This window comes from Anser anser, assembly GCF_964211835.1.
Source record: "Anser anser genome assembly, chromosome: 7".
NCBI classification, from domain to species: Eukaryota; Metazoa; Chordata; class Aves; order Anseriformes; family Anatidae; genus Anser; species Anser anser.
Genome location: NC_139727.1, coordinates 3,840,004 through 3,866,834, shown reverse-complemented (window position 1 = coordinate 3,866,834; position 26,831 = coordinate 3,840,004). Strand labels below are relative to the sequence as shown.

The 26,831-nt window shown below is 41.4% G+C and overlaps 1 protein-coding gene across 8 annotated transcripts in view; it reads left to right on the top strand.

The window, feature by feature from the left end:
* Positions 1–26,831, top strand: part of USP54 (ubiquitin specific peptidase 54) — a 101,120-nt gene that overhangs the window by 16,656 nt on the left and 57,633 nt on the right. The window contains exon 1 of one of the 8 annotated variants that reach the window (XM_083845130.1): positions 6,991–7,130. The exons of 6 other annotated variants lie outside the window; for them this stretch is intronic. The gene's annotated coding sequence lies outside the window, so the exon portion shown is untranslated. Of the gene's footprint in view, positions 1–6,990; positions 7,131–13,787; positions 16,287–26,831 lie in introns of those variants that run through there. One more of the 8 variants, XM_083845131.1, reaches the window with a different exon arrangement.

Here is a 26,831-nt window from a genome sequence, read left to right as displayed (position 1 = left end):
ATCTGAAGTATCATCGGTGTCGGGTTGTAATCTGGTTTGTATTAGCAATCCTTGCTTCAGTATGTGTGTATGTGAAGAAAGTACCCACACTGGCACATCCAACCCGGCTGTGGGTGCCTAGTTGTGTGTACAGGGATGTTATAATGGACACAAGCTATGCTACAAATGGTCTGCTAATTGGTCTGCCCTGTAATTGGGCTGATGTGATTGCAGCTCTGGATTGCAGAGTTCTGATTCTGTTAGTTTTACTGTCTTAATGCAGACTTTCTCTATATGGCCTTTGAACTAGCAATTGCTAGTGGTTTTGCATGGGTTAGAAGTACCTGCTGCTTGTTAAACCTTTGCGTGGGGCCCGTGCTGCCTGCAGACAGCTGTACAGCACTGGTGCTTTGTGAGCAATCCTTGCCACTCGGTGTTCCTAGCTGCCTAAATATGCATGCCTCCGATGTGACTTTTATTATTATTTTTTTGATAGGCAGCATAGTCATGTAAGATGAATTTGAATCATGTACTATGAAAATGTTCTCAAAACATTAGCTGAAGAGGAACAGAAGTGAACAGCAGTTAGCACACAGAGAAAATAAAAAGCACGGAGGACGGTTAAGATGGATGGCAAGTCTGAAGCTAGCCTTCTGCATACTTCTTAGTAGTTGGGTAGTTTATTAGGTTGTACATGATGAAATTCATCCTTTGACATATTAAAAACCAAACAAAAAAACCCCACACCATCCACCACCACCAAAACCATCCAAAAATTGCAACCCTTTTCCCCCCTCAGTGCCCAGAGCTCCCTTAGTACCACTAGCTGTTATCTGAGATGCTGGAAGATTTGAAAATGAACAGGACAGGCAGGGAAGGAGGAGACAGGAGATCATAGATTATTCTGTCTTCAGTGTTTTGAACAAATCCTTGTACAGAATTCTTGCACACATTATCAGGCTTTGAGAGACAGCAAGAACATGAATCACAACCACCACAAATTTAGGAGGAGTAGATAGTTGTGCCAATTTAGTTTTCTTCTGTAATGTGATAATAAGATCCGTGAATTGACGAGAAAAGAGCAAACATTAGTATTTTAATGTTTGTGAGGTCTCTGACATTGTTTCATGCAATAATCTTATAAAGAAGTGAAGAAACACGTCCTGAAAGCAAGTATGGTAGGGTAGGTGCGAGACGTGGATGACTGTGCCCAGTGGGTGGTTATTAATGATCGTCTGTCAGAATGAAATGGCTGTATTGAATGCGGATCCAGCACGGTCTGCTGGGTATGTTCTCATTCTGGTTCACTTCAGTGTTTTTGTTAATGACCTTGGTGATAGGATAGAGAGCGATTGTGCTTAAAAAATTCTTTCACTAAAAATGCCCCCTGAACTTGGAGGGAGTACAGATGTATAGGATACAAGTTTCTGAGTCAAAAAGTGTTTGGAGAAAGTTGAGAAAATCTTAGGAAATAGATAGAGGCAATTTGAAATTCTACAGAAATCATGAAATATGCAAAAACAGAGCAAGGAATAAGTAAATAGAAGACAACTTTCCACGATTCCTACTTCTATAAGAGGACAAATGTTATATGAGGAGGGCTAAAAATAAGTACAGCCTGTAAAACATAGGAAATAAGCTTTTTATCTCAGAGAAGACCTCAGTTGAAGTATTGCATCTAGTTCGGGCAAACCCATCAAGAAAATTCAGTGCAGCTTAACAGAAGCTGAGTAGTCAAATGATTTGAGGTTTGGAAAATGGGGCCTGATAGGAAAGACAGAAATAATTAGAGTGAGGGGGAGAGAGGTGTGCAAGCCCCAGGAAGAGAACTGCAAAGTGTTATTGTGTGTGTGTGTTTGTGTATAACATTATTTTTAAACCGATGCACGCTAGATATGGATGCTTCTTGACTATTTTTTCATATTAGTGATTTAAAAAAGTATTTTGTAAGTGAAGATGACGTACCCTGAGTCAGTATCCACCAGAGAAAGCTGTGGTGCAGCCAGCCTGCCTGCTGCCAGTCCTAACGCTTTGAAAGTCTCCCAAGTCAGTAGCCTTCATCTTGTTTGTGTTGGTACCTCATTCCATAAGTACAAGGTATACCATACAAGATTTTCAGCTCACTATTCCTACGTTATGCCCTTGACAGGCATAGTTAATAGTTTTGTTTTTTTTCTTCCTCATTTTCATAATGATTTCAGTTGCCAGTCCAGCACTCTGGGGACTCAATGTGTTATTATCATAAGAAAACAAGGAGTGTACTGTAGGTAATTGTTTTGTTTATGACATCTTTCCCAATATGCATTGTATATTTCTCCACGGAGAAATGAGCGCAGCCTCAGTTACCTGAGGCTGTAACATGTGTTGTTAGCATCCTTCAAGTCTGTATTTGCATTATTATACCCTAGAACACACTTCTTTAATCATCACGGTTGGAAATTACCTTGCTTTGCAATTTTAGTTCTTATTTTCTCAGAGAGGAATAAGCGATTGCATGAGTCAAAGCCAACAGCCTGTGTGCAGTGTAGCAAGCCAAACTTGAGTTCTGTGCCTGAGAATGGAATTTGTGTCAGCTTCAAGCAATCTTTAATGGAGGTTTTTGTTTAAGTAAATATGAAGGAAATTCCATCATTTCAATGTTTCTTCTGTCTAATAACTTACTATGTGCTGCTTTCAGTTTACATTTTTGCCATTTTTCATTTGTACTATTATTACTATGTTGCCATTTTGAGATGTTTCTGTGTGGGAACGTGGAAGTTCAGACAGCTGGACAAGAGGTGATGAGCAGCCTTTAAATCACAGAATCGCAGAATCATCTAGGTTGGAAGAGACCTCCAAGATCACAGAGTCCAACCTCTGACCTAACACTAACAAGTCCTCCACTAAACCATATCACTAAGCTCTACATCTAAACATCTTTTCAAGACCTCCAGGGATGGTGACTCAACCACTTCCCTGGGCAGCCTATTCCAATGCCTAACAACAAGGGAGGTGTCTGACAGGGAAGCTTTAGGGGCCCAGCATCTTGCAACATCCTCTAATGTTTTTCCCTATTCCCATATCTTGCTTTTCAAGCTGGATGTTTATGTTCATGTTATCTACAAAGGAAGTTATAGGTAGTATTGATTATTTAAATATGTTCGTCACTAGCTTTCAAATTTCCAGACAAATAGGTGGGGAAAAACTCACAACTTTGTACTTGTCCAGGTTCTGGTCGCATTTAAATGGTATGCTTTTGAACCATGAAAACCAGCTTACTTTTAAATCTTACTTTAAAAGTCTAACTTTAAATTTAAAATTTAGAGCTGGTTGTATGAATCTAGCAAGTGATGTAGATACTTGGAGTATGTGTGATCATTACTGTGATGGAATGCAAGGTAACACTGTTTATTGCTGATGAACACTCGGTGATAAAAATTATCTTTGAAAAGTAAGCCAAAAAATGCTCAAGTCTCTGAGAATGCCAATAGTGTGTGCTGCTGGTACTGGAAGGATGAGACAACTATGTAGGAGGAGGAATGTATAATAAGGATATACCATACTGCAGAAAATGCAAGATGTTGCAACCTCATTAACCAGCTCTAAGCAGCGCCGATGCTTCTGGGTGTGCGATGGAAAAACATGGCTAATGGAGGGGCTCGCAACAGCAGCGAAGGGTTGGTGGTGTGGCAAAGTTGTTCCCTATGTTTCTGCCTCCCAAGCACATAAACCTAAGGGTAGGTTTCCATGGTTAATGTGTATTTTGGTGGATCAATGAGGATATTAGACTGACAGAAAAGTTAATTGGTCAGAAAAAATGTAACACTTTTTTTTTTTAAAAAAAAAAAAGGACTTAATGAGCAAATTCTTCTCCAGAACTCAGAATCCTTGCCAGTGTGAAAGAACAAATACAGTATTAATTGGATCCCAGCCTCTAGTTCATTAAACTGTATTTTGGAGACAGGACAAAAAATAATTTAAGCGTTCGAGTAGTGTGGGACACACATGGGAAAACCCAAGCTTTTATGTTACCGTGAAGATCTAAATGAGAAACATAATAATTTCATGTTGCATCTCACCTATTGCTTTTGAAAGCAGGAAGAAATGTTTGTTTTAGCAATAAGTAGGTCAGAAAACTCAGGGCTTTCTTTTCTCTTAAAGAGCTGGAATGCGGGTGCCTTAAATCATTTAGTTTTTCATGGGTTTGGACTTGTACCTCGCTTTGCTGCTTTAGAAAATCTCATGAGCGAACACAGACCATCTGCCTTATTGTTTGTGGTACATCATGTTGCACTTTCTGTGTTTAACTTAAGGAAAAGAAGGTAATTATTAACTTACGACTGACCAACTAAAGTTCCTTGCATCTCTCTTTGTTTGGTACAGGCAGGATGCTGCGCACAATGGGGTGCTGGGTTAGGCTGTTGGAGGTCCTTTTCAAGTGCCTAGCATTTTTCTTTCTCTTTGTAGAATTACAGCATTAAGATACGTAATAGAAGCTTTATTTGTAAGGGTAAGTTAAGTATGGTGTTATGAAGTCTCTGTTCGTACAATTATAATCCAAAACCACAATGTGGTGATGGCACAAAAAAATCTCCTGTTCGAGCAACGAACTTGACTTCTGAATAAAATAGAGGAAGGTCAATGCTTAGCAGAGCAGTGGGCACTGATACACTTCCAAAATGAGTTGTGACTCATCTTTGTTGTAAAATCATTGTTGTTTGGAAACACTATAGGTGATTGATGTGACAAATGAAGGCTAACGAGTAAGTCCTGTGCAAATTGTTTAAATACTTGGAGTTTTCTAGTGCTGCCTGCTTTCTTGAGTACAGACCACCATGCTAACCTGTACTGCTCTGTTACTCCTCAGCAGTATTTCCATGCAAGGATTTTTATGTGCATAAGCATGGACTATGAAACAGATACACCCATTTTCACTGTAAAGTGGAGTTTGAACTGTCTCCTTGCAATAAAAATAAATGGAACGTCTTATGTTAGAAACCTAGTAGCTAGCGCTCTGAAATGGCATCTACTTTATTTAGGCTACTGAAAGTTGGGGGAAAAAATCCAACGTTATTTACATAAAATTAGAATAAGGTCTGTCTAGAAGTGATTTTGTTGTGATCTCGCTGTGCAAAACAGAGCTGAACTGTAATTTTAATTATTAAGATTTTAATATTAACATTGCCAGTGGAAAGCTGTGTTGGATTAGAATATGTGTAATGTTGGTTTAATTTAATAGCTGGTTCTAGGGGAAAGCAACAGGAAGGCAACACAGTAGTCTGGATAAGCAAGAGCACTGCAAACATGCTGAAGACAATAGCTGAGCTGTCAGCTGTGAAGAGCTGACTTCCAGGCTCCAACTCGACCTGCACAGCCGACTGGGAGGGTGGGAGCTTGGTGATCAAAAGGACACCAGACAGGATGGGTAACAATCAACTGAGGTGGTGGTGGTGTTTTTATTTATTTTTTTTTAATGTGACATTTTAAAGTGATTAAAATGTATTTTCATTGAGGGTGAAAAATACATTAATGTATTTAAATACATTTTGGACTATGTGATCTTCAGGGGTCCCTTCCAACCTTGGCCATTCTGTGTAAATTCCACATTGAATGCTATCAATAATTATGATAACTTGTTCTAAATATACTTTAAAATAAAACCTCATTGCTTGTTTGCCACTAGTATTTTAGACAGTGAGATGCTGAATTGAAACTAGCACTATCAAATTACTAGCCTAGCTTTTGACAAGTGTTGTTTCTTGTAATTGCACTGTAGGTATAACAGTTTGTTTGTTCCATGCTGTTTCTCAGTTTAGAATGAAAGATGGAAAAGCAACTACGGAAACTTTCTTTACTGTTTGAGTAATAGCTTAGAGAGCTGAGGATGGTATCTCCTAGTTCTAAAGGTGTTTAACATTCGGTGTTTACAAACACTATTTAATTCAGATGCTGTAACTACTTAAAAAAAAATAATAGAGCATTATCATATGACTTCTGTCCATGTACAGTTTGAAATTAGTATATATGTGAAATTCTAGTGCAGAAAGCGTCATATCACATTCACCATTTTCAGAAAGATAGTCCTGATCGTTTAGTATAGTGAGCTTAGCTTTAGTACAGTGACCTTTGTAAAGCAGGAACACAGATATTACAATTACTGTGAAATGAGGAAAAAAATAGGAAGAATCTGAGCAAGAAAAAATGTTTAGACCTCTGAATGCCTAAAAATGTCAGGGAAAAAATGAATAATATTTGAGGGGGGGAAGAGAGTTGAATGTAATTGAGATATTTTAATAGATGTATCTCTTTACCTTCCTTATTACCAAAGCAAGAAGCCAAGTTTCAACGTGAGGCTCTAATAGTGTCTCAAAGCGTAACTCTGCCTGTACCCACCTGTGTTCTGCTCTGCAAGCCTTCCAAAGGCCAGCACTGATCTTGATGAGTGCTGGTGTAATTGGTGGTGGAACCCAAGCATAGAAACAAATTAAGATGTGGGATGTCTGCAGAATCAAGTAATTGCTTGGAAATACCTGCAGAAGGCTAAGTAAAGCCTTTGTGAGATTAGCTGGACGGTGAGTGGCTCTTTGTTCTGTTATGATTTCACCTTTGATACCTAAGTGTAAGGGCTGGCACTGAGAGCATGGGTGCGAATGGTGAAAGGAAGGCTGGACGGCTGATGTTTGACAGGTGAGGGGCTGAGGCAGACAGGGAGGAACTGATCTGTGCAAAGTTGCCCTGGAAGCTAGAGGATGTGGTGATTAATCCTGCTAGCCAGTATAGACCAGTGAGTCTGTGCTAGCGGTAACGGGGAGAAAGAGAAGCGCCGCAGTGGCTGCAGTTGGGGTCCCCAGCATCCCCTCTGAGCTTGTGGGGCTGGTGTGTTTCGGTGGCGCGGTGCTTGCCGCGCGGTTGGGGTGCTGGCAGGAAGGTGGCGGAGTCCAACGGCGCCGGGACGCGATCGGCCGCGCCTCCCCGGGCTCGGCGCGCAGCGCCCCGCTCCCCCCCCCGCCGCCCCTTTAAGGCGCGATCTGCCCACGCTGGTCAGGTGCGCGGCGGTGACGTCACGGGGCAGGAGGCGGGGCTTGGGCTGCTGCTCCCGCGCTCAGTGCGCCGCGGGAAACGGTGGCGGCTGCGCACGTGGGTGCGGGGCGGAGCGGCGCGGCCCGGCCGCGGTGAGTGCGGGGCGACTGGGGCGGCACCGGGACGGGAAGCCTGGCAGGGGGCTGCTGGCGGCAGGGCGCGGGGGGTCCCCGTGTAGCTGCGGGTCCGTTGCAGCCTGGGTGGGTTTTCTCTGCGGCGTTACGGCGCCGTGCTTGCTGCCGTATCGCCACGCGAGGGATATGCTCCTTAGACCCAAGCTTTATTATTTGCAAACATTTATTTTTTTTTAACATTTTTCCTTCTACCCGCACCTCTGCCTGTTTCTCCGTAATGTGCCGCTTACATTTATTTGTTTAAGCTGTTGCTGAGTTAGCAGGTGTATGCCAGGCACTGCCTTCACGGCTGCTGCTTCTCCGGGTGATGAATCGTGCTGTGTACCTGCTGTCCTTGGTAGAGCTGCTGTTTTAAATACAGCTCAAGGTACTTCGGTGAGTGAAGGTGGTCCAAGATGCAGGAGTTTGGAGCATGAGGAGGGCTGTGAGGTGTTTTACAGCTGCCTTCCCCATGTTGCCAATGGGAAGCTGGTAGGCTATCTCTAGAGGAGGGTGACCCCTGTGCCCTCCACCAGCTAGGTGGGAATGCACAAGCTCATGTACAGTTCCCACCAAGGAAATCTTCCCGTGCCCAGGAGCTGCATTTGCTAGTTAAAGGCAAAGAATTGACAATGGCCTTTTTTGTGGTGTTTGCTTTTTCAATAAGGGTAGCAGGGACGTTGAAATTTTTATTTTTAAAGATTCATTTAATCTCCATGCTAATCAGACTTTCATATTTGCAGTTTTCATTTCTGACCTCGTGTTCGCTTTTCACTAGATATGTTTAAATTGTTGGAAAGGAATACTAGAAAAAAATCTGCTCAGGGGAAATACTGAATGAAGATAAGGTTGGCAGAAGGACCTCTCATTGTCTTGTGTAGCAGAAGGATGTGACAAAGTGAAGCAAGGCTTTCACAGGTTTGTCTCTTGGCTACCTGAAGGTATCTCTGGTATTCTTATGCTAAAAATGTAGGCTAAGACTTCTCTTTAAATCGTAAACGGGAAAGGCACAGGTCAGGTCCTAATCTCTTACCACATCTAATTTATTCCAAAGCAGACTTAATGGCTAAATCTGCAGAGCAGGATTCTGGAGCAAGCCCTTATTAAAAAAAAATACTTCAATGTATGGCCATATCTAATTGTTTGCGATACCTGCTATTTTTAGCTTTGGATATATACCTAGGAATTCATCTTTTCTGCAGGTTTCTTTCAGCAGCTGCCTTGACAGTGTTTCAATCTAATCAGTATGCAACAGAAGATGTTTTTAGTGTCTATATTTAGCTGCTGATGTTCATACTCTGCTTGGTATTCTGTATTGCTCTTTGCAGTGGGCATCCTGAATGGATAGATCGGCCTCATCCTGAGATCTACGTTGTCCCAGTTAATTTGTATCAATAGTGGGCTCTTTGAGGGGCTAAGCGTGTTAATCTGTCATGGTTTAAGACCAATGGAGTCTTTTTATTTAGATACATTAATGCATACTTGTGATTTGTGTGCTCCTCACATCTAGGGGAGAGGAACCTCTGAGTGTCATGTTGCTTTAGTGTTTAATTAATAATAATTTTTTTACGCTACCTATGTAGAGAATACCAGTGTTCTGTCAGAAGCAGATTTGCGTACTCAAGATGTGATGCAATTTAGGTTGCCAGGCAAAGGTGAACAAGTAAGTCATGCAGGACATGGGAGGATTAGCCTACAGAGTGAAATCTGGTCAATTACTTTTCTACCTGAAAATCTCCTTAACTGCTAAGTATAGTTTTTTTCACTAGAGCACCTATTACTGTGATAGATGTGACTTTCCATAGAAATTTGGCAAGTGGCACATTGTTTTTTCTGGAAGCCCTTAGCCATTTCCCACCCTCCTTGAAAATGTTACTTTAAAGCTTGTTGATATTTCAGCATCTCAAGCCAATTTCATTTCTCTAGCTGTGAAACAAACAGTAAAACTCATATGTGTGGTTGTATATGCAATTGGAAAAATCACTGGATTTTAAGCATCTGCAGAAGCTTTTGTAGGTGCATACAAATTTAAGAGATAGTGGCTGTTCTAATGAAACACATGAAGTATTTCAAGATGGAAAGAAAGATAACTTAAGAAATGCTGTTATTCCCCCTCTTTATAATAGCTGATTTTTTTTTTTTATAGAGGAATTACTTTTATGAGTTGCAAATTACAATTTGTTTTAAAATATTTATTCAGTGATTGGAGAGATTCCTGGAGTTGTATGTGTCATTGACTTTTGTTTTCAGCCCTTCAAATATCGCGTTACGGATTTGAATGCTTTTGGGAGTTCTGTGCCATATATCCTGACTGTGTGTCAGTCTGCCAAGGTTCAATTATAGGACAAACACTAAAAATAAGACACAAAGGAAAATAATTAGGGCAGGAAATGTAAAACAATCTAAGATAAAATTTTATGAGTCTGATTGCCTTCTTTGCTGCCATGTCTTCGTGATCTTTTTTTTGTCGTTAAATTAAGTGATACAAAAGTAAACTAATAAGCCGAGGAACTAAAATATCAAAGGGAACAAACAAGGAGGGTTTGCTGGAGAGCTTACTTTCTTTTTTGGTGTCATACAGATATAAGTAAGTTCCCAAAGTGAATCTTCCACCTCCAATCAGTCATCATCTTTTTTGTGTCAGAAAAGAGCCTGAAAAGCATCAGTTTGAGTTGATGGAAGTGCTGAAACAATCTTGCACGGTCGTCTTTCGTAAGACATTTTTGCAAGCCTCAGTCAAGGACCACACCGTTGCAGAGATCCTGGTGTATCAAAGTTGGGTGCCTCAATTTCGGGTCACAAACATACCTAAGAACTTGATGCTGGGAAAAGCAGATATGGCTTTATTGCTCCATTTACACTGAACCAATGCCACGTGCGTGTTTTATGTGAGGAAAGGTATTTTCTGATTCCAGACCTGGTTAAACTGTAAATTAGTTCCTCTGTGTCTCAGGGTCTTATCTAAACCACAGGAAATTCCTTTTCCTATGAGGTAACAGGTTTTGTGCCATGTCTTTTAGGTTGTAAAAACAGTGGTTCTTGTCTGTTCCACCTGTGCAGGTGACAGGAAGCTTGTCTGTGGCTTTGGTGTGGCAGAGAATCACACTCACTGAAATGATTTGCTTGTGTTTTGACAAAAAATAAAAATGAATGGTTTGTTTGGTTAACAGGCATCTGTGAGCTAGTGTGTTGCTTGTTGTCAAGAAGACCTTTTACCATCCGTTTTTGATTGGATATTTATAAAATACTCTTTTGGCTCTGGTCCACATACTGAAGTGGAAGTCACAAAACCCAGGGTGGATTAAATGTAGCACACTGCATTTTGGAGTCACTTAAATTAAGTGTGCAATGCAGCTGCTTTTTTTTTGGTTTGGATTTGTTTTTGAGTGTAGTAGCAAGAAGAATGTAGTTATTTGTAGTATTTGTGGGGGTTCCTCGGTATCATAAAGAGTGGTATTTTGGTTCCTGCATGTGTTTCTTTAATCTTTGAACCGTGGCTGTTTCGTGGCCTCTCATACCTCCCAGCGCTGTAGTTTGAATTACTGTGGAGCACTGGGTAGGAGTTCCTAGACCTAAGGAGTGGAAGGATCTGCCAGCAGGGTCTATTTGCTCAGAATGAAGTGCTCAGGCTTTGCTGCTTTCTCCTGGTATTTATTTGTTCTTTTGAGTCATCTGCCAGAAGGAAGACTGGTCTCAATGAGGAGCTCTCTGCCTTCAAAACATACATAAGAAAGGTGAGAAGAGGAAAATACTAAGTATATGCAGACTGTTTTTACGTTTAAAGTTGTAAATGGGCCAGATTCATTAATCAAACCATAAGCATCTGACAAGGAGTTGCAGTGATAGTGCTCTTGGTAGCCAAGGATTGGACTTGACATATTAAGGAATCTTTCCGACTTCAGTGCTCCCAAGCAGATTTTTAAAGCTAGTTTAGGTTTTGATTTAGACTACAGACCACAGTTTCTCAAACAATTCAGCTGGTACTACCTCTTTGAGGCATCCTACACAGATACTTGTGGGGCAGCATAGGGAGCACTGAAGAACAGATGTGACTTAAAACTGCCGTGGCCTGTATTTCCACCCACTCAGTGCTATCCCTGACCTGGTTGACTCTGGCCGCTCGAACGCTTGTGTTGCCACATGGGAATGGCTTGTGCAAGGATCAGAATGAATGCTTGGGAGGCTGAGGGAAAGCGGAGGGCATAAAAAGTACAGCCACACCTTAGCCAGTCTCTGTATAACATGGTAGTCTTGAAAACTTTGATTGTTGATAACTAGCAAGGCAATAGTATGTTTGATTATTCTTTAGAAATACTGAGAAGCAGCAGAAAAGCTTTTTGCTCATCTTGCAATTTACAAGTGACTTTAATAGCTCTAGGTAACCTGTTTTTAATAAAAGAATTGCTAAAATGGCAAGGCAGAAAGCCGTATGCGTTTTTATCAGTGGCTCCATTTGGCTTTAAGGCTATCTAATAGAGTAAACCGTGCTTTTTTTTTCCCCTTCAGACAGTATTGAAACAGTCGTCCTGCCATGTGGAGAAGGTCAGCTGAGTACAGCTTATGTGTTTGCCTAATATTTTTGAACACATTGCCCTGAAGTTTGTTCAACTGCTGTAGATTTTTCATTGGCTTTTTTCCCTCCTCTTGAAAAATGTACTGCTGATGTGGCAAGACCAGCTTCCCTGCCTCAACCAGCCCTCCTCCCACCCCAAACAAACAAACAAATAAATAAATAAATAATTCTTGGTGGTTGCTGCTTTGTGTTCACTTCACCGAATTAACCTTCTTGACCTCAACGTTTTTCAATGAAGGGGGCAATCAGATTTCTTAAAATTCCAGGGGATGTGTCCTGCAAATCAACAAAATGTTGGCTTGCTTACAACAAGGAGGTTAGAAAAGATTAACCGGGGGTTTTGTTTACAGCAGTATTTTCGAACTGATTTTTCCTCAAGAGCAGCTTGATGCTAACCTGATGCAGTTTTGCTGTGGCTGCTTTGGGAAGGGGCTGGGCTGAGTGCTCCCCTCCCTGCTTAGCTGGTGCCAGGCTTCTTGCCCTGCAGGTGGCTCACAGCATGGCTCCCTGATGGTGCTGTGCTGGGAAGCAGTGGGAGTGAGAGGCTGGGGAAGGTAAACAGGCTGACACTGCCTGGTGTTTCCTACACTGCAAGAAACCACCACACCTGTTGTCCGTGTCGCTGACTGCTGTGCAGGCATCTGAAGGCAGATTGAGGGGCAGCTTTGTTATCTGGGTAAGGGAATATTTGACTTCAGGCCATTGCTTCCCAGGTCTGCTCTCTGAATTCTGAGTGAGCTAGCTGATGGAGGGGAAAAGATAAAACCTATCATTCCTTTGGTAGGTATTTTTTTTCCCAGATTTTCTCTATACTAGCTTGTTCTGTGGACTGCTTAGTCCGAGCGTAAGGGGAGCAGAAGGGTCAAGTGATGGGAATGGATCCATCCTGGTAGCAGCTGTGAGTTACCTATGCAAGAAATTAGCACATCTCTGCAGTATCTTGACTTTGGTAGCAAAGATGATATGAGAAGCTGCACTAACTCTTCTTTCTCTGTCTCTATCCCTGGCAGTTTGCTAGTCTCAGTTGGGTTAGTTGAAGCTGCTTACTGTAGGGCTGCTCTGTGTTCTGAATAACAGAGATCATAAAAGTAGACCCCTTCAACGTTTTATTTTCTAGTTATTTTTAACCCAGAGTGTTCTCATGAAGCTATTTGTAATGTGGTCCTACACAGGTTGCCATCTGCAGAACAGCAATGCATGAGACCAGGAATGAGAGCTGTGAAAGGTGGTCAGGAACTTCTGGAACCAGCTCGTTGAAACCAGTCAGAAACTACATCTGCATGGTGGTGTAGAGTTCCCCCCTTATCATTCGTTCCTGACAAATGTCTCCATGTAGACAAAGTTACGTTACTTAAACTATACTAAATGTGCTGACATTTATAGCTCTACAAGTGGGAGTGCTATGCTGGAAAATTTTTCAGGGGTGAAGGGAATGGCTACCGTAGTCTTTGCTTGGTAGGAAGCTCTGTGATCTGCAATGGCAGAAGGGAGTTGAAATCCAGAGAGTTTGCAGACATTGGGAAGAGGACTGTTGTCAGTATTCAAAATGAAAGCACATGCAGCTCTGTTGTCTATACCTCATTTCTAAAGACCTTTTTTAACATATGCTTTTGTCATTTTCTTAGACAATATCTGTTTATCTTGCCAACTGTGAATGGATGCTGTAGGCACACACACATTTAATAGATGAGATTGTCTGCAAATATGTTTGCTTCTCAGTTTATTGATCTTTAAAACAAACAGAAAAGCAAGGAATGGGGAGAGAGATTCCATGTTTGTTTCTGTTGCTTTATCTTCACTCGTTTTCCTGCCTTATTTCAGTCTGAGGCAACTATGTGGTTGATTACATAATTGCTAGCATTGCTATCAGGTCTTAATAGCCCTAGGGCCTGCTGTACTTGACTAGAGCTGTTTGAGGGTTGCTGTACTGTCCTAATTTAGGTGAAATGACATTGGAAGAGTGGGAACACTTCCCCCCCCCCCCCCCCCCCCCCCGTTCTGTGCAGAAATATGGTAATTGCTATGAATTCTTTCTTCGTTTGGTGGCAGTGAGTCAGATGCTTAGATAGTGTGTTTGGAAGAGCTCTTTTGTAAGCTCAGAGAGCTCTTGCACTCCAGCGAGGGAAGTGTCCCTTGGCTTCTGGTGGGGCGTGGAACCCTGCTTGCTGCCTCAACTGTTTGGCCTTTGGCGGTAGGGAGTGAAGTCCTGGTTTCTGCATGATGCAGAGGGATTTGTTTTAGCAGGAAAAGCCTTATCTGTTCCTTGCCGCTGTGATTTTTCAAGTTTGAGTTTTAGGTGTGACGGAAGCAGAAAGCAGGACCAGTTCTAGAAATACTTCTCGTGCTTTCTTTAGTCACTGAAATATTGAAGAACCGGAATTGTTTAGACGGTAACTGCAAGTTTCTGCATAAAATGGCATAAAAGTGGGTGTTTGAAAAGGTCCTCAGTTTGATCCATACTTATAGTTGTTACTCAAGTATGTCTGGTTGCCTGAAGCATTTTAGGAGGAGCTGAGAAGGGAGTTTTGAAATGATGGAAACTGAGGCTGAAACAAACTTGTAAAGATTGGTACTGCAAATCCTTTGGTATTACAGATTTAGGTGCTCCTGCCGTGCTTTTTTGCCCACACCACCTCAGCGAGGAAATGAGTGGAGTCACGTGAGGCTCTCTGTGGTCCCTGCGTGTCTGAGGAGGAATAGGCAAATGCTTCCTTCTGTGGGATAAGGAGGAGGAAGGGAACATGGAGACCAGTGTTTTCTCTGCAAGGGTGCTTGCCAACTTAAGGTCATTGAGCCCTCAACATAATGCTGCTTAAAAGGATGGACTTGCTAACTCTTAGTAAGGAAACCTGCAGATCCAAGTAATGGTGCAAGACACCAGGGAGGCTCAGTTGTTCTTCTTGCATGATAAAAATGAGGATTTCTGGCTGGAAAAGGTCTGTGTTGATATTATAAACTGTACTTTTAAGTGGTTTGGCTTCTTTCAAACAAGCTGTTTGAGGAACAAGTGCTATTGAGTTAACATGACGTATGCAACTGTAGAACATATTCAATAATCATGCTGGGCTCAAAATATTGTACTAGGTTTTGTTCACAGTTGTGCCACTATTAGGACACTTCAAAAATGATTTGAGAATTGTGTTGGCAAATCTAAAATCTGGGGTTAAGGGGAGTATACAGAAGTATCACAAGGTAAAACACTGCTTAGAGTATTGTGCTTTGCTACATATTTTTCCTTTCTTGCTCTTAATCCTGTTTTTGTCTGACCAAAACTGCATCGTTATGGAAAGACATGGTTAAAACTTGGCTGAGCCTCTTCTATCCTGCAAGACTGGATTGTTTTTAAGGTGAAATGACTGAATTGTATTCCAACTGCTTCCTTTTTACATTTTTTGTTTTTGTTAGGTAAATGGTCCCGGTGGGGATAGTATCTTCAATACCTTGTATGGTCCAAGGCGTTATTATATTTCAATCTGATTCTGTTTGTTAGCATTATATTGTGCTAGGACAGAAAGACAATGGGGTGCATTGTTTTTTTGTAACACAACCAAAGTTTTCTTTTAAGTTATTTTGGTCTTGGATATGCACTGTAACTCCTCTTATCTGTGCTGTGAATGTGACCGTGTTAGAAGAAGAAATGGATGCTGAATGTGGATGGCATCAGTGTCCCAGGAGCTGCACTGTAAGAGTTTGAGAATAATCATGTAGTAATGCTGATTCAGAGCTTAAATAACTGAGTCTGTGGTAGGTTTCTGGGATAGAAAGCTGTTTTTCTGAACAAGCTTCCTTTTTTTTTTTCTTGATTAATATCTAGTTTTGAAACATATGAGATGGTTCCAGGAATTGTCCTGCAATAATTGTTCTTTAAAAGACTGATTTTACGTTTGCATTGGAATCACGGTGCTCTAAACCGAGGGAACAAAACTGATGCAATCTTTGAGTCCTCTCATTTGTTCTGTTCAGTGGTTTCATGTCACTCCTGGTTATCAACCCCTCCTATGAGAAATCATCCTTCGTGTTTAACTAAACAATTTGCAGGAACTTTGCCAGTTCATTTGTCACACTTGGTTGAGGTGAGCCCTGCTTTGCAGGGGGTGCTGTAAATAGAAGTAATCCATTACAGCCCAGTCTCCTCTGCCTCCTCCCAGCCACATCTCTTTTATGAAGGAGGTTGTAAAACTTTCCTCCCTCTTTCATGGCCCTGTTTCCAAAATGAATTGTTAGTAAGCAGGCTCTGGTCTTATCTCTGTTGGCAGAGCTGCCTGCCTGGTAGGTGGCAGCGGGGGGCAATGCTTTTCAAATGGAACTTTCCTGTGTTGACAGAGGCCCTTGGGTTTTTATGTTTTGTTTTAACAGCTTCCTATTGTTTGAATCTGCAGGTTGTCCCCTCCCACGCTCTTCTAGCTCTTTCCTCCTCCCTTAAATAATTTTTCCTTGTAAGTATTACTCAGAGCAGTTACTCTAACAGAATGTCCTCTGAGAATTTTTTCAGCCTGCTCTGATCTCCAGCTTTTGTTGCAATACCAATGTGGAGTTTACACAATAGAAACTGGCTTCTAAAGGTAGGTCTTACTAATTTTGAAATCTGTTGTTTAAATTCAGTGTCGCCACTGTTGTGACTACTTTTTCTGATTAAATCTAAGTTGTCACAGGAATGCTCATCTATATATGGTACTGAAAAGTAGAAAATGCTGCTTTTCAGTGTGGATTGTCTTATTTTGAGATGCAAAGAAGCAGTGTTACTTCAGTTTGTCATTAATTTGCATTTGAATGTTCAGGCCCTACTTCCTAATGCTGTTTCGTATGTGTAAATTTTATATATGTTCTTATGTGTGCGTGTCTGAAATGCACTTTCTAAGCCATAAGCTGCCTTGGGTCCATCGTACCAGAGCTTCTGATGACTAGTACTATCCATAATAAATGCGAAGATGAAGCCAGTCAAAATCTCTTTGCACCTCAATGTTTGTGACAACTGGAAGGGAGTGACAATTGGCAATTTGTTTCCCATAGTTATTTTATAGTATAGCTATACCTAGTCAGAAGCTCTTAAGACTGCTTTTTTCATAATATGGATGCAGTTTTGGTTCCCACTACTTGTTACCTTGAATTCTGTTTGAAAGAAAATGAGGTATTAAACATAGGTAGGGCTCTTAAAATTATTTTTAATATGTTGATTTGTGAAAGTAAGGACTTACTTTGGCAGCTTTCCTGATTCCCTGCCTTTTATAAAAGTGCCTCGTTTCCAAAATAAACAGTAATTATTATGTGAATTTTGGAACTCTACCATGACTTCCATACTTCTTGCTGCAGCTTTTAGCATGAGATGCATCTTTGTTCAAATCTGTAGATTTGGAAAATGCACAAACCATTTTCATGAATTTGGTGACAGTAAACAGGCTTTAATTCCACCAAATGATAAATCCAGTTCTAAAATCTGTCACTGGAGGTGGGGGGAACAGGGAAAAAAAGCTATATATCATTTCCAGTGCTCATCATTCTTTATAATAAAAAAAATTCTGCTTGTTCAAATGCATCCCAGACTTTTTTGAAGGAATACCTTTTGTATAATCCCTGAGTGTTTTAGGCTGCTAGACATAGATTGTAGCTGCCGAGGTGGCTCTCAGTTGGGTGGGCTGAGCTGATGCGGAGCCGAGCGTGGAAGCCCGCGCTCCTGAACACTGCTCTCTTCCCTTGTCCCCAGCTCCAGCTTCTTGGCGAGTTAATTCACCTCATGAAACTCGTAGGAAATAAAGCAAGTCCTTCTCCTCTTTTCCTGTTCTCCTCAAAGTGCTAATTCTTTGAGCTGAATTTGTTCTTGCGATCCAGAGGGCAGGGATGTGGCCTGCCTGCCCACAAGCACTGGGGTGGAGAGGGAAGTGCCCTCCCCACTTTGGTGGCAGTGGGATTTCTGGTTCATTTGTCCATAGAAAATGTCACCCCCCAGAAATCACCTGTCCTCCCACAGATAGCAAGAACGCTGTATCACAACCTCTGGCTAATTGTACAGGAAGACAAGCATGAACTTGCCTTTGATACAAGGTCAGATTTCCATTGCGTGATGAGCTGCTGAATGTGGAATTAGCCTGAAAGGACAGAGGCCAGCCCATCTGACGATTTGCAAACTGAAGCACATCAGGGAGCTGCTTGCATTCATCTGCATTATTAGAAAGTTCAGTGGGTCTTTCTTCCTAGCATGTTGTACTTCATGGGAGTTACAGAAGCCTTAGGAACGTCGTCATCACTAATTATGCTTTTTTCTTAAAACAAAACAACAAAACTTCCCAAAAATTCAGTTCAATAATTTTGTGCTTTAATGGAAAAGCATTCTGGACATAGTGTTTTATGTGTTTTGTGTTCATTTGTAATGTAGTTACACCTACAGGCTCAAGTCTCTGATTTAGGTGCCTTACAAAACAGAACAGGCTGATTCCAGCTTAGAGAGTTCCCACTCTAAGGCCAGAGAAACATGATAAACAGCTAGAGAAGTAAAGGAAACAGACTGTGGTGGCTGTCAGGATGAACAATGGCTTTGGCACACCTGCTGCCTAACTGCTGAGCTTTTCTATGCTTTGCAGGAAAGGAATGATTTGGAGGATAACAGAATAGCTTTGTAGATGTTTTTGGTATGTTTCCATCTTCTCCGGGGGAGAGAAAACAGAAGCACTTGCTTTAAAGTCTAACAAATGGCTAGTGAAGGCTGGCATCATCAAATATGGGGGCAGAATTTAATCATGCACTTAAAAATTGAGAAGTCAAGTTTATGCTAGATCCAAAGGCCCTTAGAAGTGAATGCAGGGAGTGGTGTACCAAATACTGGAATATAGTCAGAGCAATGCAATGGAGAAAATTGTACTCTTACAGCACTTCTGAATAGATATAAACAGAAGCAAACTACTTTTATGTGAGAAAAAAGAGTAGGTTTTCTTAGTAATCGGGAAGCAAAATGAAGAGAGCTGGAACAAATATATACATGGGAAAGTTTTTCAGTATGGCAGTTTTCAACTCCACCAAGAGCTAAGTGATGTTAATCAGTTGCTGTTAACTCCTGGGAGTTGTCACAGATGTGAGCTCTGGGACGAGATTACTTCTCCTCGCAAGGAACAATGTTGTCACAGCCATGGCGTTTCACCCATTTTCCAGTTGCATCTTTTCAGGTTTGGATGTTTTGAATCACAATAATGATCTTTTAATTGATTAATTAATACATGTTTACTTCCACAAGTCTTCTTGAAGTTTATAATGTACTTGGTTCCATAAGAGGGTGTATATTTCAATTTCTGTCCTAATCAGTGAGTACCTGCGTCACCACAGTATATTGGAATTGGGGAACTTGAGGGGACTGAAGAAATAAGTGCTAAAAAGACGGAAGGATTTCTTTCTAGGCTAACAGACAGAATGTACCCAACATCGCATGTTTTGGATCAAACTCAGAGTAGTTTAGCTTCAAATGGAGTGACTTTAGGCCTGATTGGCCAGAAGCGTAAGATTTTTCCAGGTCAGCCACTTGGTTGTGTGTGTGCGTGCATATGTATGTATGATTTATTAATCACAGAGGAAGGATGCATAAGCTCTTAAGCTGGATAGAATATTTGTATTTTTTCCTGTCTCCCTTACAGGTGTGCATAAGGAAGCAGGATATGTTGTAGTGCTGGTTAAGCAATGCATAATAAGAATAATGTTAAGTAACAGTGCGTGTGAATGCTTTCTTCTAGTACTGAAGGGGAATTCAGTAGTTGTGATTTCTCAACACAGCATTTAATGTGGTGACTGAAAATGCCATCATGGTGTGCTAACTCTTTGATAAGGATAGCTTTTAGTGATGTTGCTTTTCCAGATGTCAGGTAATTGTTCTGTGAAGACTGGTTATTCTGAGGGAGAGGACTTGTAACAGAACAGTATTTGTTTTTGCCTTTTCGCTGTCTCGCTGGTGTTCTGGATCTGCATTTGTTGCTGTATCAAGTTGCTAATCTTCCTCACACCCTGTTCTGGCAAGTGGGGGAGCTTTGTCTCCTCAGCAGCTTTTCCTGTTGCCAGCGTATTGTCTGGGGAATCATGGGGAAACAAAGTTGCATTGTGCGGGTTACAATGCTTGGAGACCTGGGCCTGGAGCATATTGAGGGGTCCTGTCTTAAAAGGATTTGGCAAGAGTAGGTGTGGGCAACGTGAGGCTTAGCTGTTTGTGCAGTTGTGACTGGAAGGAGAAAGCTGCGCCCCATGCAGGCTGCGGGGCCGCTGTGGGCCGCAGCGGGGCCGCTGTGGGCTGCAGCGAGCCCCAGAGACCGCCATGGGTAGCTGTAGCAGCACGTGGAGTCCTCCACAGGTTTGAGGGGCCTAAGCCTTTTGTGAAGAGCCCCCAAAAGGATTTTAAGATTGACAAGGCCAAATTTTATTTAAATAAGAACTAGAAATTTAGCTTTTTTAAAAGAGAAAATTCTGGGGAACTACGGGGCGTAAAGCAGAGCTGTGCTTGTTGTATACAACTTTCTTGTTGCCCACTGGCTCTGTTTCCCAGTCTGTCAGTCACCGAGTAGCCCCATATGTCTGTAAGAAATGCTGTGCTATGTCTGAGGCCAGCTCAGGCATCTCTGTGCCCTGTGGTACCTGCAGCCCCTGGAACCCCCTCTCCTCTGAGCATCCTTGGTACCTCTCTCAGGGGGACAGGGCAGGACGGGGCTCTGTCCCTGCCCCAAAGGGTGCTGCATGGCACAGCCATACTCTTCAAGGATCACAGGCACAGTTAGAAGCAAAAAAGTGAACACTTACATAAACGGTGTCATCCTGAGACCAGCCACATCGCTGTCCCTTGCTGTGTGTGGTGGAGCAGAAGAGCCCTTAGAGCTGCTGTCATGTCTTGCCTGAGCCCTTTCCCCAAAGCGTCTCATTCCCTGGGGTACTCTGAAGCAATGAGACGCCGGTTTAGGCTGGGTACTTCACTCTACAGGGGAGAAAAAAGATGAACCCAGCACACAGAATGACATAGAGTTTAAAGCTCTGTGCCTTCCTATATTTCACCCATTCTGGGGTGCACTAAGTTAGAAACTGCAATCCTCTGTGCTTAACTTTACAGCAAGGATAGTGGTCACTGGAAAGTTAGGAGGTTTCAGCCAGGGGTGTTTTGTTTTCAGTTTGAAAGTGATTTCATCAGTTGGTGTGGGATCAGTGTGAGGATATAACAGAAGTAACTGTTTGCTTTTCACGAAAAAAACCTGCAGCAGCATTGAAATGCTCTAACCTCTGCTGAAAGAAGTTACACTATAACTCTTAAGGTCAGCATCCTTTTGTTTATAGTCCAGGCTGCAATCTTGCCTGAAGTTCAGCAAGGCTGCAGTTCTCTCTAGCTACTCTTTCAGTGTTGAATTCAGAGGCTTAAAAACTTGTTGCCTAGGTACTTTGCAGGCCTGTTGGGCCAGGCCTCCCTTCTTTGTATGGGGGCACATAATGTATCCTCAAGCTTGTTCTTTCTCATTCTGTTTTAAAATAACAATGACAAAGTTATTTAAGGGTGTCTTTCCACACCTGTTGGTTGGTTAAAAGTATAACTTCTCAGAGTACCCACAGAATTCTGTTTAAATTTCATATTTAACAGTTGTCTTTTAATTGCAAATGCAGGACTTTTTAAACTGTCTCTTCACTTCCTTCTACCAGTGAGCAATCCACAAATAATGTGCAGAGATTCCTTTTGTGGTATCTACCTCCTCTTGAGCCCTTTCTGTTTTTCTGTAGAGAGCTTCTGGTGCCTCTCAGCAGTGTCATTTCGTTGCCAGGCAGAGCAAAAATAAATCAAAGCTGTTGACATCATTCTTCTTTTTCTTACCCCAACACCCAGCTAGTCTGTTCAGCTTGTGTTATAGTGCATTTGCACAGCTTCTGCTTCTGTGATCCATTAGGACAGAGCCTGCTTGTATTTTACAAGAGTGTCTTTCATACTTTGTGGATCTCTCCAGGACACAGAATAATCCCTTTTGCATTTGGTAGTGTCACAGTATTTCTCTGGTAAAGATGAAATAATCTTTCCAAATGAAAACAATAACAACATCTTCATGGGTCTGTATTTGATGCAAGGTAATTCTCTCACGGTTTTTGTGTTTTAGAGAATGAACAGCTGCTTTTATCCACCCCCCCCCCCCCAGCAGATCCCAAGATTTTAAGATGTTAAAATCTACAAGGAAAGAGTTGTATAAGTTTTTAAAATCAGCATGGAAGTAGTTGCATAAATAGTAGCATCTGGTAAGGATAATACAGATGATCTTAAAATTGTATTAGAATCTTGAATTCAGATTTTGCATTGAAGGAGGTCGGAGTTTTGTACAAGTTTGTTTTGAAATCTTACAGCTTTTACTTGCTTCCAGTTCTAACATAAAATAAAGGAGTTGTATGTCAGAAATCTTGTTTATAGGATATAATCTGCTTTTCACACATAAAACCTTCCATCAATGTGTGCTATTCATATTATGCAATATTTTAGTTTCTGAAGTGTATTTCTGACTAATATACTATATATGAAAGTTGAAGAAAATATTTTGCCTGTTTGTTAGCCGTCTACTGCAAATTTCACAAAATGAAGTAGGTTAAACTGGATTTGAAGTTGTGTGTTTGGTTTTGTTTTGCCTTTTTTTTTTTTTTTTTTACAACTGCTTAAGAAATAGATGCTGGGACTTTTTGTCTTCCAAATATTTATTTTACTACATCTGTCAATGTCTTTTACCAGCATAAAAATGTTTGCTTACAAGAAGAAACTACTGTAGGTATTATGGTCCAGATTGTCTTTCATTAGCAGAATGGTCATGTTTTAAATGTGTTATGATTGTGTTTATATATTAGAAGATTTATACTAAGAATGCTTAGGTCTGTTTTTATTGACCTGTTTATTAACAATCTATTATTTAAATTAATAGAAAATCAGAATTTAGGCAAAATAAATTGTCTATTTGTAGGGCTTCTCAATGAGAGAAAAATTCCCAGTATTGGACATAGTTGTGCATCGTATTATACAGCAACTCCTTTTCTGGGTTTGTGGGTATAATTGCGTGACTTTGTCTGCATTTAATACTTAGCTGTGAGTTCAGGGCTGTTGTGCATTCATTTGTCGTTTATCCTCTAACACAGATTTGTACAAAATGGGCGCTTGCTTTGAGACAGTAACGGGCAGGACTGCAGCTGAAGAGAGGCACCATATGTCCATGACTGTCCGCTCAGGGGGCAGTGAGATGGGCCTGATCCTGGGGTGCAAAGGCCTTGGAGAGAGGCTGTGGCAACGTATTGCAAATGCCCTGTCTGCCAGGGGCAGACCAGAGCCCTATGTGCGAGTTCTGAATGTGAAGTTTGGAGGCCTGGTTATGTCTATTTGTTTCCTATTTACAAAAGGAAGAAGTCACCAGCTTGCAAAAAGTGTCTTTTCCTCTGTCAATCCACTAATCAGATGTGTTATTTTGCTAGTTTGTAGAAAACAGTGAATCAGGTCTCCTACTTTGATAGAAAACAGTGAATCAGTCTTTGATTTCTACTCCCTCTCTTTGCCTGTTCCAGACTGCTGGTAAGGTACAGGACATAGTCATATGTTTCCCCCAGCCTTTTTTTTGCTTTACTTTTCCCATATGGTAATTGCCACCGTTGGGAGACAGGACGTTTTGATTCAGTAAAAGCTTTTTCTTGTGATCCGTTCAAGTGTTGTTCCTATCCAGGTTCTGAAGGTTTCGGTGTTTTTTGCAGAAAAACACTTCCATATACAAGGCGAAATCAAGCGAAAATGAGTTTCTCTATTCTTGTTAGTTATGCTTTATTTTTCTAAACTAACAAATAATGATTTTAAAACCAAGTTAAGATTAAGTGCTTATGCATGTGCATGCACACTCGTGATTCTGCTCAAGTGTTATTTATAGTTGTACAGCACAGATGACTGCTTTAAAAAAATAGGAAAAAGCAGCATATTGTGGATGCCGGGTGCATTGTTTTATATCTTTATGTGGAACTACTAATCCATGTAATGCTCTGCAGTGCTGGAGCACTCCTGCTTGTCAGTTTTAGCAAGGCAGGAAAAAAGATTTAAATGTTTAAGGTGTTTATGGCTTGTTCCAGTATTAAACTGCTGTTCTTTTTCTTCGCTCTGTCTATGCTTTGTCTTCATGAGTTCCTCTGAACTGCTTCAGTTTGGCACCTTGGTACGTTACTAGTCTGGCAAGAAAGTGAGTGTTAGAAGCCATCGTGATAAGTGGTGATGGTGGGATGATTCACTGCATTTTGTGTTTCATCTAATAGGTTGAGAATAAGTATTACTTTAATACCCCAAGCTATCCTGACCTTAAGAAAAAATAGGGAGTAATTTCCTAAATGCGTTCACTGTAAAGTGTGCTGTCTGGCCCCCAGCTGTTGATCATGACAGAGGTGGGCATCGTGTCTGCCCACCCTCTGGAGATGTCTTCTGTAGGCAGTGGTGTCAGAAAGTCCATTGTGCCTCTGTACAGAGGAGGCTCTTTTCTTCCCTGGGTGTCTTTTTGCCCTTGAATGCTACCTGGGGAAGACAGTGCCTTGCAGTGTTTAACTTTCAGGTTCTTAATACATCACTGCAAAGACTAATTTCCACCTAAAGGCTGTCCATCTGTCTGGTCAAAGTCTGTTGCTGCTGTCTGCATGTTTGTGCCTTTGTTTATTACATTTTCTCTTTCCTTTGAAATTCAGCTACTGGTGGTGCTGGAGTTCTTCTGTTTGCCTGTTTCCCTGGGAAATACGTACCTTGCTTACCTGTGTTGGTTATTCTGTGTGGATGTGTATGTATTAAGGCATTCAGCTGTTTCAAACATTACTGGAATAGAAGTATAATGAAACAGGTTAGTGAAGTAGAGGGATTCGTGGTGCTGTAATGTGAACAGAAGGTGGTTTGGGATTGATAGCTAATGACTTTTCCTTTAAGGAAGGAAAGGGATATGAAGATAGACAGGAGAATTCTTAGTTATAGCATGGTAGCTGTTCTAGAAGAGGCTGATTTTATTTTATTTTTTTTTTCCTGCAAATTTTTGTGGTGCTGCCTAACAGGAAAAGTCTGCAAGGTCAGGAAAAGAGTGGCAGCAGGACTTTAAGATTTGAAGTTCTCAGTCATGAAGCCTTGTGTTACTGAATGTTATTGTAGGCACTCTTTAGTCATTCTTGAGCTAGACTTTGCAAGTCAAAGCAGAAAATAATTGTTTTCCTGGGTCAGTAATATTATTGGAAGGACGAGATTATTTGCTTGTGAATAAAGGTGCCACAAGAAAAAGCCTTGAAATCTTGCTGCTGGGGCATATGGCTGTAAAACGCAGAATTTTGCGAAGAAAATGATTGTACCTGGAGTTTGAATTAAATACTGAATTAGTCTTGAAGCTCCCCCTTGGAAAGCCTAGGTGAAGTTTTAGGAGGGAAATAATGGGCAGAAGGAGGCTGTCTGGGCATCCGCTAGAATAAAACCAGAACTTTCCATTTCACCGTATAGTTGACAGCTGTCCTGTTCCTATTTGTCATCATTTTCTATGTTAGACAGGATTGAATGGTGATGTTTTACTGATTTTGAGCACTTGCATAACATTTGAAGCTGCTGTATTTTCCCTGCTTATCTTAACTCCACAGATTCCATATGGAGTGGGATGAGAAGCTGGTTTCACTCTCCCCTTCCTGTTATGAAACGTCCAGCACCAAGTCGAACATGGATAATACAGGGCTTTTTTTTTTTAAATTCAATCTTTGGAGAGTAAACTTCCATTTCATGTAGAAGGTGATTTGAAACTTAGGGTAAGTACTTCAAGAAATCCTCCTCCATGCAGTTGTATTCAGATGCCTGCTTTTATTACCATGTGCAGCAGTCTTAAAGAGCTGGGCAACTGCGGAGTGAGGATCTGAAGGGAATGCAAATTATTCTGGAGTCCTATTTTGAAATTGTTTGGGTTTACTTCTGGCTAGATGACTTTCTTACCTATGTCTGTTCCTTCCCACTTCAAGTGTCAGAGAAAAGCTGTTGAGATAACAGCTCCTTTGGGTTGCATAAGAGAAAGGGGGGGCAAGATGCTTCCAAAGGGGCTGGGGAGGAGGATACCAAGCTGGGATCCGCCTGCCTCCATTCTCATTGACTCTGCAGCAAACGCATGTGCTGGAAGTCCTGTGATGCATGAGATCACTGGTTATTAATATAGTGTTTTTGATATGAGTAAAGGTTTTATCTAGGGAGCGAAGTGTGTTTTGGCAATAAGCCCACACAAAGTAAATAACATGGCCTTTGCGTCTCTGGTTATGACCTCTCATCTCTTGTTGTTTGTCTTCCAGCAGAAGCCCTTTATTGTTCAGTTATCCCACACTGTGTTTTTAAAAACTGCAGTCTCTAATGTGAGGTAGTCCTGAAACTTCTAGATCATCTTGCAGGTGAAGTTATATTTGATCAGAAAAGGCTGTAATGCTTATCTTTATAAATAAACACAGCTCTGAATACCTTTTCTATTACAATATGCCTTTTAATGGTTGTCATTGTCTTTGCTGGAAGGTTTTTAATAGCTTGTCCAGTTGTTTGAGAGCCACTGATACTTTGGGTCCAGTTAACTGCTTTATGAAAGTCTGGACCTGGCTACCCTATTTTTCTCTCTCTGTAGCTATATGGGATAGATACATACTTTTTCTCTATTTTGAACAGAAGTCTGCATGTTCCCAGGTTGGAACAGAAGACAGGTGTTTCTCAGCTGATGTACTGCTTCCAGGAAGGACTGCAGAAATGACCACCGAGCCTCTATAACCCCGCAGAAGCATCCCCAGACAGCTGGGGACAAGCAGAGGATGGCTCCTGTTGAGCTACAGCAGGGGGAGGTTTCTAGTCATCCACCGTCACTGAGCCATCTGCAGTTCAAAGCCCATGGCATTCTGCCACTTTTTTTTTTTTTTAAACGGAGAGAGAGATGCTCTTAAAAAGATTTGGCTGACTATTGGGATTAAATCAAATGGTTCGGATTAGATGAGTGTTCACAGTATTTCGTTAGACTGTATTAAGACACAGTTCACTATAATTTTCTAAAATGCTGGCAAGCAGCGCTGCTTGCTGCAAAGAATAAACCACCTTCATGCAGTGTAAAGCTGTGCTTGACCTCAGCGGCTTGCAG